The following is a 14231-nucleotide window of genomic DNA, read 5'->3' as shown; positions in this document are numbered from 1 at the left end:
AACGATTTGACACCCCTTGCTTTTTTTGCGTGTTTACCAGTTCCGCCTTTTTTACTGTTTTCACTCCGAGAGATAGCTTGTAGGTTTATAAGAGAATTATTTTGAGGATATCCATCAATATGATCAATAACGAGACCGTCCTCGATTAATCCGTTAAACGCTTCATATACCACCCTGTGAACAAGATATTTCTTCTTTCCGGCACCAAACATCAAATACCCCTGATTATTTTTCCATCCAACTGGTTTTTTTAGTCTACAATTTCTAACAACGCCATCGCGAGATGCCTCGTAATTAACGAGCACGGGATGCGGCTGAAATTCTTGGTTCATTTGTATAATAATACTACTTGTCTAATTCATTATTTGGTTTAATTATAAACCTTGCAATGTAGTCCTGAGGAGTTTTGATGACGAAGTCTGCGGTGGGGTCAATGACGGCATTTTTTATTCGTTTATCATAATAACGTTTTAACTCTCTGTATCGCTTTCCGCCACAATTGATACACAACTGCGATTTTCCTCTTACACCAACGTGGCAAACCAAGCACGGGAGGGGGCCAAGAGAACCATTACGAACGCTTTGTAAATGATACCCGCAGAATTCACCTCTACATGATTTATTGCACGGGGTTATCGACCCAATCATCAACCATTTGCAGTGATTCATTATACTATATTCTTTCATTTAAATACTTGTTTTAATTATATGGATGAGTTCGAGAGATTAGCAGCAATTAAGCCCTGGAAAAATATTAAATTCAATCTCGATAGAGTCCTCAAGGACGCACCAAAAGCGTTAATAAACGATAGAACCCTGTTAAATAAAATACGCGATTGTATCAATGAATTCAAGCGTGATGGTGCATCTCATAGTTGGTCAACATTTCGAATTGATGGTGTTGTTGATGCTACCATGAACGACAAACGCGCAGCAACGATAATATCACAACTTGACGGTAAAAGGTATTTCTTCAGAGTAAAATTCATTGTCCGGGTGGAATCAGGTAATTGGATCATACGTGATAAATTTGAACCGGTTCTCAGCGACAAGAAAACAGTCATTGTTAGCCGCGACTCCAAGCCAGGGCTGTTAACCGGAATTGACAGACCATACTATGAACGAGCGTATCCTGAAACAGCAGTTGTCTATGGAATATACCCGTTAAATAAGAAACCTGATATCGGAAAACTAGCGCCGATGAAACAGTTAACGGGGATAAATTGTGTAGCAGAACGAGTAATAGAGCATTTTACAAATGCGTGTCGAGGAAACAAATTGACTGATTTACGACGTAGTAAAATAAACCAATGGGAGGAGACAGTGCGCGAGCGAGGAGCAACCATCAGCGACATAGCGAAATTAGAAACGTCGCTGAGATTTCCAATAACCGTTACAACGATAACCGGTGAAGTATTATATGAATCAAAGTATAAATCAAAGGGAGCCCCAATCAAAATTATTGATCATAACGAACACGCGTGGACGCCCGCGGTCACAATATTTCCACGGGATAGAACAGTAAAGTATATCCCGGGGGAATTTATACAGGATGGTTTTCTCGCGGAGAGGAAACTATTTGATGCTATTGCCTGCTTGTGTAAAAACGACCCTGTTTCAGTGTGGTTACTTCGCAGCGCTGAAAACGACATGGATACCTTTGATCAGTTTGTAAGACCAAACGGTGAATTATATCGCACTGAAGCGTTTCACAACAAGATGAAAAAAACCGCCATGGAATTTGAAGAGCATGATGAACAACTGCTAACAAATTGTTTTACGATTCCATCGGTTGCAGCTCATGTTGCAGCAAGGAAAAATGCGTGGAGACCAACGCGCAAGGAATTTCTACCGGATGTACAATCCAGTTGTTTGGAATACTATCACGGTGGACTATGGAACACTGAATACAACCGCGACGCTATGATTTCCGTTGATATGGTTGCCTGTTATCCAGCGAGTTTTCTCGGGTATGGATCCGCCGCTGAGTATTTCAAACGATTTGGACACCCCAGACATGAAATGACTCGTGTTGCTATTAATGGACCACTGCCTGATTTTAATTTAACCGGATTCGCTCGCATAGTATCATTTGAATTCGCGGCAGGACTTCATCGCTGTTGCTATATTTGGATCGGTAGACACATGGCTGAAAAGAAGTGGCTGCCAATAGCGCTGCTACGGTATATGATTGATTGTAGCATGCTTGTATCGTTGATTGTCAGTGACGCGATTATATCATACCGGGCGCAGACTGAAGTCTGGTTACCAGAACCAGAGCGTCTAGATAGCATAATTGACGAATCCAGAAAACAGATTGATGCCGACGAGGAATATATCATCGAATGGTCCAGGAGAATATTCAACCAACGAAACAGAGAGGCAAAAGATCTCGGTAGAAGAATAATCGGTAAGTTCACACAAGGTGGAAAGAACCACGACTACAAACGATATTGCTCACGGCTGATTATAGATGACGCAGAATATGATTTCGTAATCAAGGACGCAGTGGCAAAAAATAGATACGTGAACTGCAAAACAGCTTTCTTGTCCAATGGAACAAAGTTGGGTACAGTTGTTACCTACAGCGATGGAGACAGCCCGGCATATCCACATTTGAGGGCGTCTATGCTGGGTTACGCCGCTATCAATTTATTCTCGATGATAAATAGATTCCCCGACACCGCGGTTAGAGTAGCCGTTGATTCATTTTATATAGACGTAAAGTACAAGGAAAACATAGCCGAGTTTACTAGTCCGGACGAGAGTTGGGGTATATGGAGAATTAAAAATGAAATACGACGCGATTATTCCCCTTCAGCAAATGTCACCGTTGAAAATAATTACTTACGCGGTGATAATTTATCAGAATGGTCTAATGCACCACCGTGTTCTGATCCAATTTGTAGACACAAAACAGTTTATTTAAGCGGCTGTGGCGGGTCAGGAAAGACGACTCGGGCAATTGAATTATTTCGAACGCGGGCAAGTATGATCGTGCTTACACCGACCCATAGACTAGCGCGAGAGATAAAACAACGAAATGTTGACGCCGTTACTTATCACAGCTTTTTTCGATACAGCGGCGGTGAGTGGACTCCTGATCGAATGGGCGAAAAATTTATTCCTGAGGTTATCATCTGGGATGAGATATGTACTGTTTCGTTAGATACTTTACAAATGTTTCTTGAGTGGTTGCTGCGCGCGAATACAGCGGTAATCATGTGTGGCGACCATGGCCAACCACCACCATTTGTCGGCGAGGGTCCACATGATTGGTTAAAGGGTTTTGTGGACTATTATGAAGAAACCGATACTGATTACCGAGCACTTGATGAACAACTGCGCGAGGTTAAAAAATTAATCAGATTACAGCCGGATAGAGTTCAATGTGAAATAATCCGCGAGGTGATTCCGGAAATGCCGTTAAATGAATTCTGGGAAACATGGAGACCAAACGATTTGATTGTAGCGAGTAGAAAGATAGTCAGAGACACACTTCAGCAAAAGTTGTTTACGTTGCATAAGGAAAAGTTTCCAACGCGCCCAGTGCCGTTATGTTATAGACCCGCGAATACACGGCGGCAGAACATTGAAGTTGAAATCCCGGGCCCGACAGCGTCAGGGATAAAAAAACAAATTCTTGTGCTGAATGATATTGTGCTCGTTGATATCAGCGTCGTCGAGGACGCGCTACGTGCTGATAAATCCCCGTGGACGCTAGGATACGCAACAACAATACATTCCTCGCAGGGACTAACCATCACGAATACAATTGTTTGGATAGTTGATAATCGCATCGAATGGTCAAATCTAGTCTATCTTGCAGTGTCCCGAGTACGGAGGATAAATCAGCTTCGAAGAATTGTTATTGACGAAGCCAGTGACGGAGTCACCGACGACATCATCGATGCAAGCGTCATTGATAGAAAACTCTCGGGTTACCGCCAACAGGATAAAAAAAACAGCGGCGTTTTGATATTGATGCCGAATTAATAATTGCGTTACGACAACAACAGAATAATCACTGCGCGAGTTGCAATTGTATAATGCGCTGGCGTTATTCGGATAAAGACGCTCGCCAATTTACCGTGGACAGGATCGATAACAGTCTCGGTCATATCCGTGGTAATGTGAGGTTAACTTGTCTTGAGTGCAATAGACGCAACGGCGCTAGTTAAGGCCACGTGGGGGCAATTGAGTATCGTCAGGTATCACTTGTAGTTGCTCGCGAGTAAATCCGCGCTGTGGGGCAGTTGAATCCAGTCTATAGATCGGTGGTCTACCAGTTGATCGTGTTATCGTTGATATGTTATGTGTGGTAACACTCCAAATAGGATCAGTAGCTCTTTTTTTACCGCCTTCAAGCTCTCCTGGTTCATACAGATATCTAACAGTGACATTGCCGAGAATCGGATTGGAAACGCTATCTATTTTTGATCTTCCGGGTATATACTTTTTTTTAATCGCGTCGCTGGGCTTCATGTTGATTGCTCGGGTAATCTCGTTATTTAACGCTGCAATTACGCCTGTCAACCTTTTAACCCATTCACGAGATCGTTTTTCTTGGATGAATTCCTTCGCGTATTGATACCCAAATAACCGTTCAGCAAGAGTCCGATTGAATCGTTCAACAATTGCCTGATCACGATGTAGCGCAGTATGACCTCGTCGTATCGCGACGCTATGATGTTTCAGCGTTGATAAAACAGCGCCGCGAAATTCATTGCCAGGATCAACTTGTAATAGATTTGGCCAGCGCAGAGGACCCCTTCGGTAAATCCGCTCAAACGCATCGGCTACTTCAGTTGCTGACTTTGTTTTTAACGGCTCCGCTTGTTTGTATCGACTCGCAACATCAACTACGGTTAGCGCGTATTTGTAACCGTTGTCATGCGGCAGAAATAGTATATCAGCTTGATGAACTTCATTAGGTACGCTGACATCAAAGCGCGAAAAGTTGATTTGTTTAGGCGGTGGTAGATAAATTTGCCATATAGCCTGTTTGGATAACCAATTAGCCGCAACGGCCTTTGTTACCTTTGCAGCGCTTGCGAGTTTACCAATTGCGGCCTTTCCTTTCCAGTATCCTCTCGGAGAATAATAGATGGATTCCATGTTGTTATTATAAATGCTAACGTTTTCAATTACCAGCGCGAGAAGCTCCGCTTCCAATCATTAATTTACCTTTCATAGCCGATTTTACCAACCATGAAGCCAATTTTTCTTTGAATGATTTATCAGGAATAGCATTTAACGCGTGAATTAATTTTACATCCGCGATATGACGCTGTTGAAGATCACCGCTACGATAAGCTATATCATGTATCCGACATGCTTCGTCGATAGCGTTTACTGGATACTCACCGAGTCGCGGCTGATTTTGATCATCGAGTCTGATATCTAATCGTGTTCCGGGGCCACAGTAGCTATATCCTGGGAGGTGCTTTTCTCCTGGATACTTTGCCCACGGTGTTCCGGGGAGTTTTGATAACTTGGCTGCAATATCACCTCCTCGCTTTTTTTTAAAGCATCCCCGGGTCTAGCAGAAATAAATCTAAATTTCTTTGTACCGCATTGTACACACTTACCAGTAAGCGCCGATCTGTTATTTCTTGTTGTAACCGTTGTCATATCATTTGTGCCAGTACGCACTCTACACTTCACACAATATAGATCCATAATTTATGTATAGAGATATGAATATAATTGATTTTTCGGCGACTAAAACGAGAGAACCAGTTAAGCATGTTGCAGCGTTACCAAACTCGATCCGGATGATTATCATCGGACCATCTGGATCCGGCAAGACGCAATTGTTACTTAATTTAATAATGAGAGGGATGAAGTGGGATAAGTTGTATTTAATCGCCCCTAGCGTAGATGATCAACGATGCTACGAGGTGTTGAAAGATTTTAACGAGAATGCATCAGCGATCGCTGAAAAAAATGTTATTGAGTTTATTACAGAGATCAATGATGCACCAGGTATTGATGATATTGATGGCGACGTTAACAATCTAGTCGTGTACGATGATGTTATGTTAGACAATCAAAAAAACCCAGCTAGGATATTTTCCAGAGGCAGGCATAAAAACACCGACGTGATATATGTCACTCAACGATACACTCAGATTCCAAAAGTAATCAGAGACAACTGTAATATTCTTGCTGTATTCAACGGCGTTGATACACACACGCTACGAAATATTTGGCAAACTTGGTGTGGCGGTGACATGGACTTTAATGGTTTTCGAAACTTTTTTAGTCATGCTCAGTCGACCCCACATGGATTTGTAACGATAAATTTACATGATCCTCGGACACGATATCGTATCGGACTTGACCAAATATTCGGTTAGTTGTAAATAATTTTCATTGTAAATAACTTCTTAGCAGCAGGGGGGGAAATGACATCGACGCGGTCGTCGCTGTGTTTACCGGACGCTGACAAAACTGGGATCGGCTCGCAGAAAAGTGTATTAAACCAAATGACGTCACCATCGTGTAGGATGGACCGACGTCGTTTTTTTTTTACCAGCGCTGACTACACCGGATCCGCTGAGTGCAGAAGTAATAATTAAGCAAAATAACGATTGGACAAAATGTCCGATTCGCCCCCCCTGCTGCTCAATGACTACAGATCCTGACTGCATGCAACACCTGTCCCTGATTAAAACTGCACATGTCAAGGCGACTAAAAATGCATATCCATGTGATAGGCCAGGGTATGAATCAACTGCAAATCTCAAATTAAAGCCAATTGAACATTTTATTAATGTTTCACATAAACATAGCGTTGCATGTTAAAAAAGATTTTCAAATGCTTGTTATATATAGCTAGGTAAAAATGAAGAATCAAATGAAGACATGCACAAAAACATGATAGGTCTAGACGGTATCTTAGGAAGGATCGCGTGCTACTTCCAAGGAGTTGTGAGCTTTTTCAACCTTTGTGTGGAACCCCCCCCCCAAAAAAAAATTTCAGTTATCTCATAAACTAAATGACATTTCTAACCATGATTAATGTTAAAAGATGTACAATTAACACTACATTTAAAAGAATAAAACGTCTTCGATGTGCAACTTCCAAAGGTTTTTTATTTTAGGCATTTTGGGTATTTTACCATACTTGTAGGATGTTATCCTCTCCCACAGAACGTAATGTCCAGAGTTCATTGATATCAGCTGGAGGTGGGGGGTATTCTTCATCATCTTCTGTAGATTGTTCTTTTCCAATGTTGCTCATATCCTAGACAAAATAGCCAACTGTCTACAGCTCTAGAAGCCAGGATTTTCTCATATTGGGGGGGGGGGACCACTGAACCTAAATGATTTCATCGTCGTGGAAGTTAAAGGAGACCAGCTTTAATTTCAAATTCCTTAGATGCCACAATGCAATAGTCTCATCCGCATATCCAGTGGCCAGAATAAACTGGTGATTAGGGTTAAGTGACAGGCAGTTGACATTATCATCGTGGGCATGCGACTGGTGTTGTTGGAGCGGGTGTCCCAGATTATAAGTTTCTTGTCGCCAGCATCAGAACCAAACACATTTTTGTCATCAGGATGCCATTCCACATCGTTTACAATCGATGTATGTTCTGTAAAAATGGTAATTGCATCAATAATCCTTCTTCTGAAGGCATATCATTGATATCCCATAAACGAATGGTGTGGTCTTCAAAAGCGTTAATTAGTTGGCTGTCTAGATCTGGATGCCATATTCCTTCTTCTGGTGGGCTCAATATTAGTTCTTGACTACATTTTCCACTGGGATCAAGTTGAGATGGTTGCTTTGTGTAGTCAAATACCAGTACATCACTGAAAGAAGTCCTTGTTGTAATGATGCAAGGATTCTGTGGCATGTAGCAAGCCCTGTTTACCTCACCTAGATGATATATTTTCATCTCTAATTAAATCTTATAACTATTGGATCCATTGTCACAATAGAGCGGTGTGTCATTGGGTAGCTGTACACTAGCTATCAACATGTGGTTTCGCTCATGCAAAGTAGTGTGTGCACCCAGTATCAATTTGTGCAATGAGTACCCCTCTCCCTCTTGTCTCGTGACATCGGACAACCACTGTGTGATTCGCCTTGGCCATTCTAGGGCATGTGTCACAATATAGTCACAACAAATATGTTTGTACGCCTCACATATCCCGTTGTTGTGCGTGCACAGTCTTTCTTCTTCTGCGTCATGAAACCCTCCTTCTTCATCCGTCATGGTTTAAAGTTAGAAATAGTTCTAATTTCGATTCAAAGAAGATGTATCCAGCAACACAAGTCTTTTTTTTAGAGAGCTTCACATAATCTTATTTGGTGCGGTCCCTCTCAGAATCATCATAGAGAGGACACTCTATTGCCGAAATATTACAGGTTTTTATGTCTGTATGTTGTTCCATTAACTGTGATTGTGCATGTGTAAAACCAAATAAAAGTTAGATAAAATTTTATAAATTTTGGATTAGGGTTTATGCACTGTCCTAAACTAGTGTTTTATATAGACTCAATTTGAGTAAATCTAGGCTACTTTATTGAGTCTTCTTTAATTAGTGATCTTTGCCAAAGATCAATGGTGTCCAGTATTTGTTATATGTGTATTGCTATATTGTTATGTATGCTTGTGTTTTTGTTTAGACGGCAATTGAGGAATCAAATCTTTATTCAAGTTGTATTAATTTAGCATTGGATTTTTAACCTCTACAGGCATTTCAATATTTTTCAGCAAATTGTCCATTTAGTTTTAAGTAGGTTTTATAATTTTGATTTGTTTCCCAAAAATCTTTATTGTCTCTATATTTATATAAAATATCGCTCACACGTTTACATTTCCGTGGAGCTTTTAAACATTTTTTATTTTTATTTTTATAGATTTAATCAAATTGTTTGCATAAATATCCGTAGATGTACATATATATGGCCTCCCACGGATATTGGAATGTTTCTTTTAGGCTTCTAAATCTTTTAATTATGTATGATATTTGTTTGTTATTCAAATGTGGAAGTCCAAATCCACCTTCACTTTTGGGTTAACAGTTTTTTGGAAGATAGTGTATTTTTTTATGCCATATAAAATGGATAATTCTGTCTTCCAAAGTATTTAACATGGTTTCAGTCAAATCAGCTGTTTTGGTTATGTAGTTTATTTGACTGAATATGTAAGTCTTTGGGACTTGTATACGTTCCATTATATTTAATGGGACAAGCAGCCATGTTTCTATGTGTTCATACACTTTGTTTAAAAGGTATTTAACGTTCAGGTCTACTGAGTCTTTCTCATAAAAGACTTCTAGTGCCTTAACATGTTCTTTCATGGGGGGGGGGTTACCCAGGGTGGTTACCCCTCCAATTCCCAATCAATAAAATCTCAGTTTTATTGTAGTTTAAGGCAGAGCCTGAGGTTCTACCAAAATTAAAATATTCCATTTGCAAATAGTGAAATGAATATTCATTTCGCATAAAATTGGAGCAATCATCCGCATGGAGAAGGGTTTTAAATTCCTTCTCCAGGTTGGGAATGTTGATTCCTTCAATGTTTTCATTTAATACAATATTTTTGTTTAACGCTTCAAGCGCTATCACATATAAGAGCATGGACAGGGGGCACCCTTGTCTCACCGATCTTTCTACAGGGATGCCTCCTGTCAATACCCCGTTAACTGCAACTTTTGACGAGATGCCATTGTACAGAGCTAGGATCTAGCTGAAACATTTACCGCCGAATCCGCATTTATTTAGGACTTTCATAATAAACCCATGCTCTATCCGATCAAAGGCTTTCTCCTGATTGGATAGCAGCATGGCTCCTCTCTCACCCCTGTGATCCAGCAAATCAGTGATGGAGCCAATGGAGAGAGTTGTTTAATATATTTCGTCCTTGACCTCCACAGCTTTGATTGGGGTCAACTAATGATTTTATGCATGTACTTAATCTATGCGTTAATATTTTACTAAGAATTTTATATTCAGTGTTTAATAAGTTGACAGGGCGCCAATTCTCGGTGCGCTCCCTTTCACATTTTCCCTTATAGATATGGGTAATAATTCCTTTTTTCATTGACTTTGTCATTTCTCCTGTGAAGAGGATATTGTTAAATAGTAGTTCGAGTATTGGACTTAGTTGTTCTTGAGATTTTATGTATAAGTCAGTTGTAAGGCCATCAGAGCCTTACCTTTATTTAGAGTCTTTATTGCCCTTCGAACTTCTTCAATAGTGATGAACCCGTCGCATAATATTCGGGCCTCATTTGATATTTTTTTAAACTTTGTGTTTTTAATGTATTGATCTATTATGTCGGGATCAATATTTTGAGAAGTGTATAATTTCTTTTTTTATTAGTTATCACCTTGTTGTTTATCTTTAGTGTGTCTATCTTTTTATCCTTTCTTCTTTTGAGTCCTAATCTTCTGTAAATTCCCCTTCCTTTGGTATATAAATCATTATATTTTCCCGCTCTGATTTCGGTGCGCTCGGTAATATTTCTCTGTATTTTATCGTATTCCTGATCCAAATTTTTATCATTATCAGTTTTTGCCCCTTCTTTATTTTACAGTTCTTTATATTTATTATAGATCCATTCTTTATATATATATTCTTATTTATGATATGGTATTTAAAGATCTTTTTAATTATTTCTTTTAACCTTTCTCATTCTACTCTGATATTCTCATATCAGGTTGTTCATTTTGTATAAAATATATATAATTATTTGTCTTGTTAAAAGTATTAACATATGGGTTTGTTGCAGAATCAGCATAAGACATACCTCCATATCTGTCCAATTGAAGTCTTCTTCTATGAGGCATTTTTCTAATATAATTTTTTTTAGGTGTGTTGTTAAAATGATATAAAATATGTTTTATTTTATATTCATATTTGTGGGAACATAAACGTTGATTATATTCCAATTATTTATTTTTACATGTAGATCAGAAGGTGTGAGGTTTAATTCCTTAGCATTTCGTCTAAATATCGAGCACACCCCATATCTACTCTCTGAGTTGTGCTCGTTTACGAAGACTAAAGCGTTTAGGTTTTCTTCTATTTTTTGTATTGTTGATTTAGACGTGCTGTAAGTTTCTTGTACAAGTATAATATCATAATTTTGGGATAAACATAGTAATTAATCTGTCTTTTCATTAATACCGTTGATATTAACGTTGAGAATTTTGAGGTTTAATCTCTCCATTTGTGACTATATTAAAGTGGCAATATTATTTTGAACATTTATAAATACTGCTGTAATAATATTATGTTATTATATGTAAATATGAGTTTAGTTGGCCTTCTTGCCCCTGTATCGTTCTATGCTTATGATTATTGTCTGCTGTTCTCCCCTGTTAGGGAGACAGCCGTTCTTTTAGGCTCCGGTTATTCTTGTCCCCCTTTTGGGGAGAGATTTGGTATTGCACGTGCAATGCGTTCATTTGGAGCTTTGTTTTCTTTAATAAATTCTGTAATTTCTTTTTCTGTGGGAATTCTCAGTGTTGAATGTGTCCTTTTCCTCTTTAATGGATTGTTGGGGGCTGAGGTGTGGGGTACCCCCATTTCCTCTTCCCCTTTGTTATTTCCTTTCTCCTCAGGAACCGTGCCTGAGATTGAGGTTTCAGTTTGGATGAGACTCTCACCCATCCCTATGGACACATTTTCCATTTTTGTGTATTGTTCACCTCGCTCTCGTTGATGGTTTTGTGCGAGGTGAAGTTAGGTTCTATGATTTCATAGAAGGGAGCTATAGTGTTTTCCACTAATATAGTCTCCTTCTGTTTCCTCATTTCCCTTCTCTTTTCTTCTAGCTTTTGTTTTCGCTTCTCATTTTTTTGCATGCCTTTTCTTTTCTGCCGAGCTCGTTTGTTCGAAGCTTTGCCATGGGTTTGTGTTTGTACTGGAGGTTAGCTCTTCTACAGTCACTTCCATCTGCATTTCAGGCACTTCTATTTGCTGTTCCAGATTATTTGGTTTGACTCTGGTTTCTTATACCGGGTCTGGAACGTCATGTAATTCCTTCTCTATGCACTCACCCACTTTCTCTAGTTGAGCTGTATAGGTTTGTTTTGGTGTGGGATTGGGGCATTCCCTGGGCAGGTGGCTCGTTTTCCCACAGCAGTTACATGATCTATTGTACTGACACCCCCGGTACCAGGTTTTTACGATAAAACCCATTCCATATAAAAATGGGGGCAGCTTTTTGGCTTCTTGCTCACTCGTATGGAGGATACGTACTCCAGTGAGTATCGATGGAAAGCTCCAAAAGGTTGCCATCTTGTCCCTTAATATTTTAATTTCAAACTTCTATTCTAGTTTATTTTTTGGCTCAAAAGTTGGAATTTCTAATGGGAGTCCTGAGCAATGGACATATTTATCGCCCATCATTCTTGTTATAGGTGGAGGGGCCCCAATTTTGATATTATGTCCCATGAACTCCAGGACGGAGTCCTTTGGGTACAAGGAGATGTTTTCCTTAGAGAAGAGGAAATATGTTCTTCTTCCTCCATTTTGTATTCACTTAATGTCCTCTACCCTGGTTCCTCTGGCAACCATATGCTGAAGTATCTCAGCGGTCCTGAGACGGTCTTTTTCAGGGATCCCCGAGAGATCCAAGACCTGACATCCCTCCTCTCTAAATGCTCTCAGGGTTCTACCCCCCTGATTTATCTCTAAATCAGTTGGGAAATAGGACCCCAGCTTCCTCTCCTTTTCTTTCTTTGATTGCATTACAGCAATTTCAAATTTAAACAAAATAATACAATAATAATTTACATTTACGCACAATAAATAATGGTAAAGTATTTTAAACTATGAATACCTGGCACAAAGTTCCAAATAATTCCAAAGTCCTATAGTATTAGAATATGATTGTAAAGGCAAGCAATGGCTGCCTATACGTCTTCTGTAAAATCTGCGAAATTCGCTCATTATCCAATCTCAAGCCACTGTGTTATCGCTATGGTCGTCAGAAAGTATTGATCACATAAGCATTGAAAATTTCAGGAATCGCAATCACAAAATCATCCGTTATTGGTGCGGTCCCTCTCAGAATCATCATACAGAGGACCCCCATTGCCAAAAGTTTAAATGCTTTTATATCTGTACGTTATTCTTTGACTGTGATTGTGCATATGTAAGAATTAAAAAGAATTTGGATACAACTTTATAGAATTTTGATTAGGGTTTATTGCACCGCCGTAAGCTATTGTTTAAATAGACTCATTTTGTTTTGTAAACCCAGGCTGGTTTACGAGTCTCTCTTTAATCAGTGATATTAATTATTAGTAGCTAGTGGTCTTAAATTCTACTATTTGAAAATGTGTGCATTTTAACTGTGATGAAGTATTTTGCATACATTTTATTTAAAGTTATTTTATAAAATTAACTTATTATATGAAGGTGGTGAGGTGATTTGAAGGGGTGAAGAGCCGGATCCGGCCCGCATAGTTGATATCTAGCCCCTATTGGAGTGATAAACCAGAGTCCATCCCTCACCCGCTCTCCCCTCACCCTCACACTTATATCTTCAAAGTTATTTAATCCGGGAGTGGGAATGAGAATGAGAATGAGGGATGAGTTGAGGGCTCTAGCCCGCGCACCGGCAGTGGTATACCCTTAATGGGTAGCAACCGAAGCCTCTCCCCATCCCCCTCTCCCAATCTATGGACTGTTTAGTTTAAACATATCAGTTTAGAAACTTTTATGTAGCAAAGTAAAATTTTGAATTAAAATCACTCTTTTATCAAGAGATTTTTATTTAAAACATCTCTCTTTTCTTGGACTTTATGATATTAGTAATAAAGTCCTTTAGCTCTTCATACAAATCTTCATCACAGATTTCATCTGTATAAAGGAATTGACTTTCTTGTACTCCTCCCTGTTTTTGGAGTATTACATCTTTAATTTTATTTCTATCCGTCTTTGTTTTTGGGTGGTGGAGGGTTATATGTTTCTTGCAATCCACACTCTGCCTACACAAGTGACACGGAGGGACAAGGTGTATGATATGTCTCTTGAACGCTTGTTCTCCGGTCATCCATACACCATGTAGGTGTAGAAACATCATTGTTTGTTGGGAGGGGGATTTAATTTTCTCCCATTTTCTCCAAATTTGTTTCCAGTTTAACATGGAGTTTTTAATCTCTACGTGCATTATAGTATTTTACAGTAGTTGTTCATTTAGTTTGAAGTAAACTTTATGATTTTGGTCGATTTCCCAATATTCTTTTATATCTC

The 14231-nt window shown here is 39.3% G+C and overlaps 1 pseudogene; it reads right to left on the bottom strand.

The window, feature by feature from the left end:
• Positions 1–7273: 7273 nt before the first annotated feature.
• Positions 7274–8231, bottom strand: LOC149793162 (histone-binding protein RBBP4 pseudogene; annotated as a pseudogene).
• Between the last annotated feature and the right edge of the window lie 6000 nt (positions 8232–14231).

The sequence above is a fragment of the Sinohyriopsis cumingii genome, chromosome 8, assembly GCF_028554795.1.
Source record: "Sinohyriopsis cumingii isolate HCF-2022 chromosome 8, ASM2855479v2, whole genome shotgun sequence".
Classification (NCBI taxonomy): domain Eukaryota; kingdom Metazoa; phylum Mollusca; class Bivalvia; order Unionida; family Unionidae; genus Sinohyriopsis; species Sinohyriopsis cumingii.
This window is presented reverse-complemented; position numbering and strand designations above follow the sequence as displayed.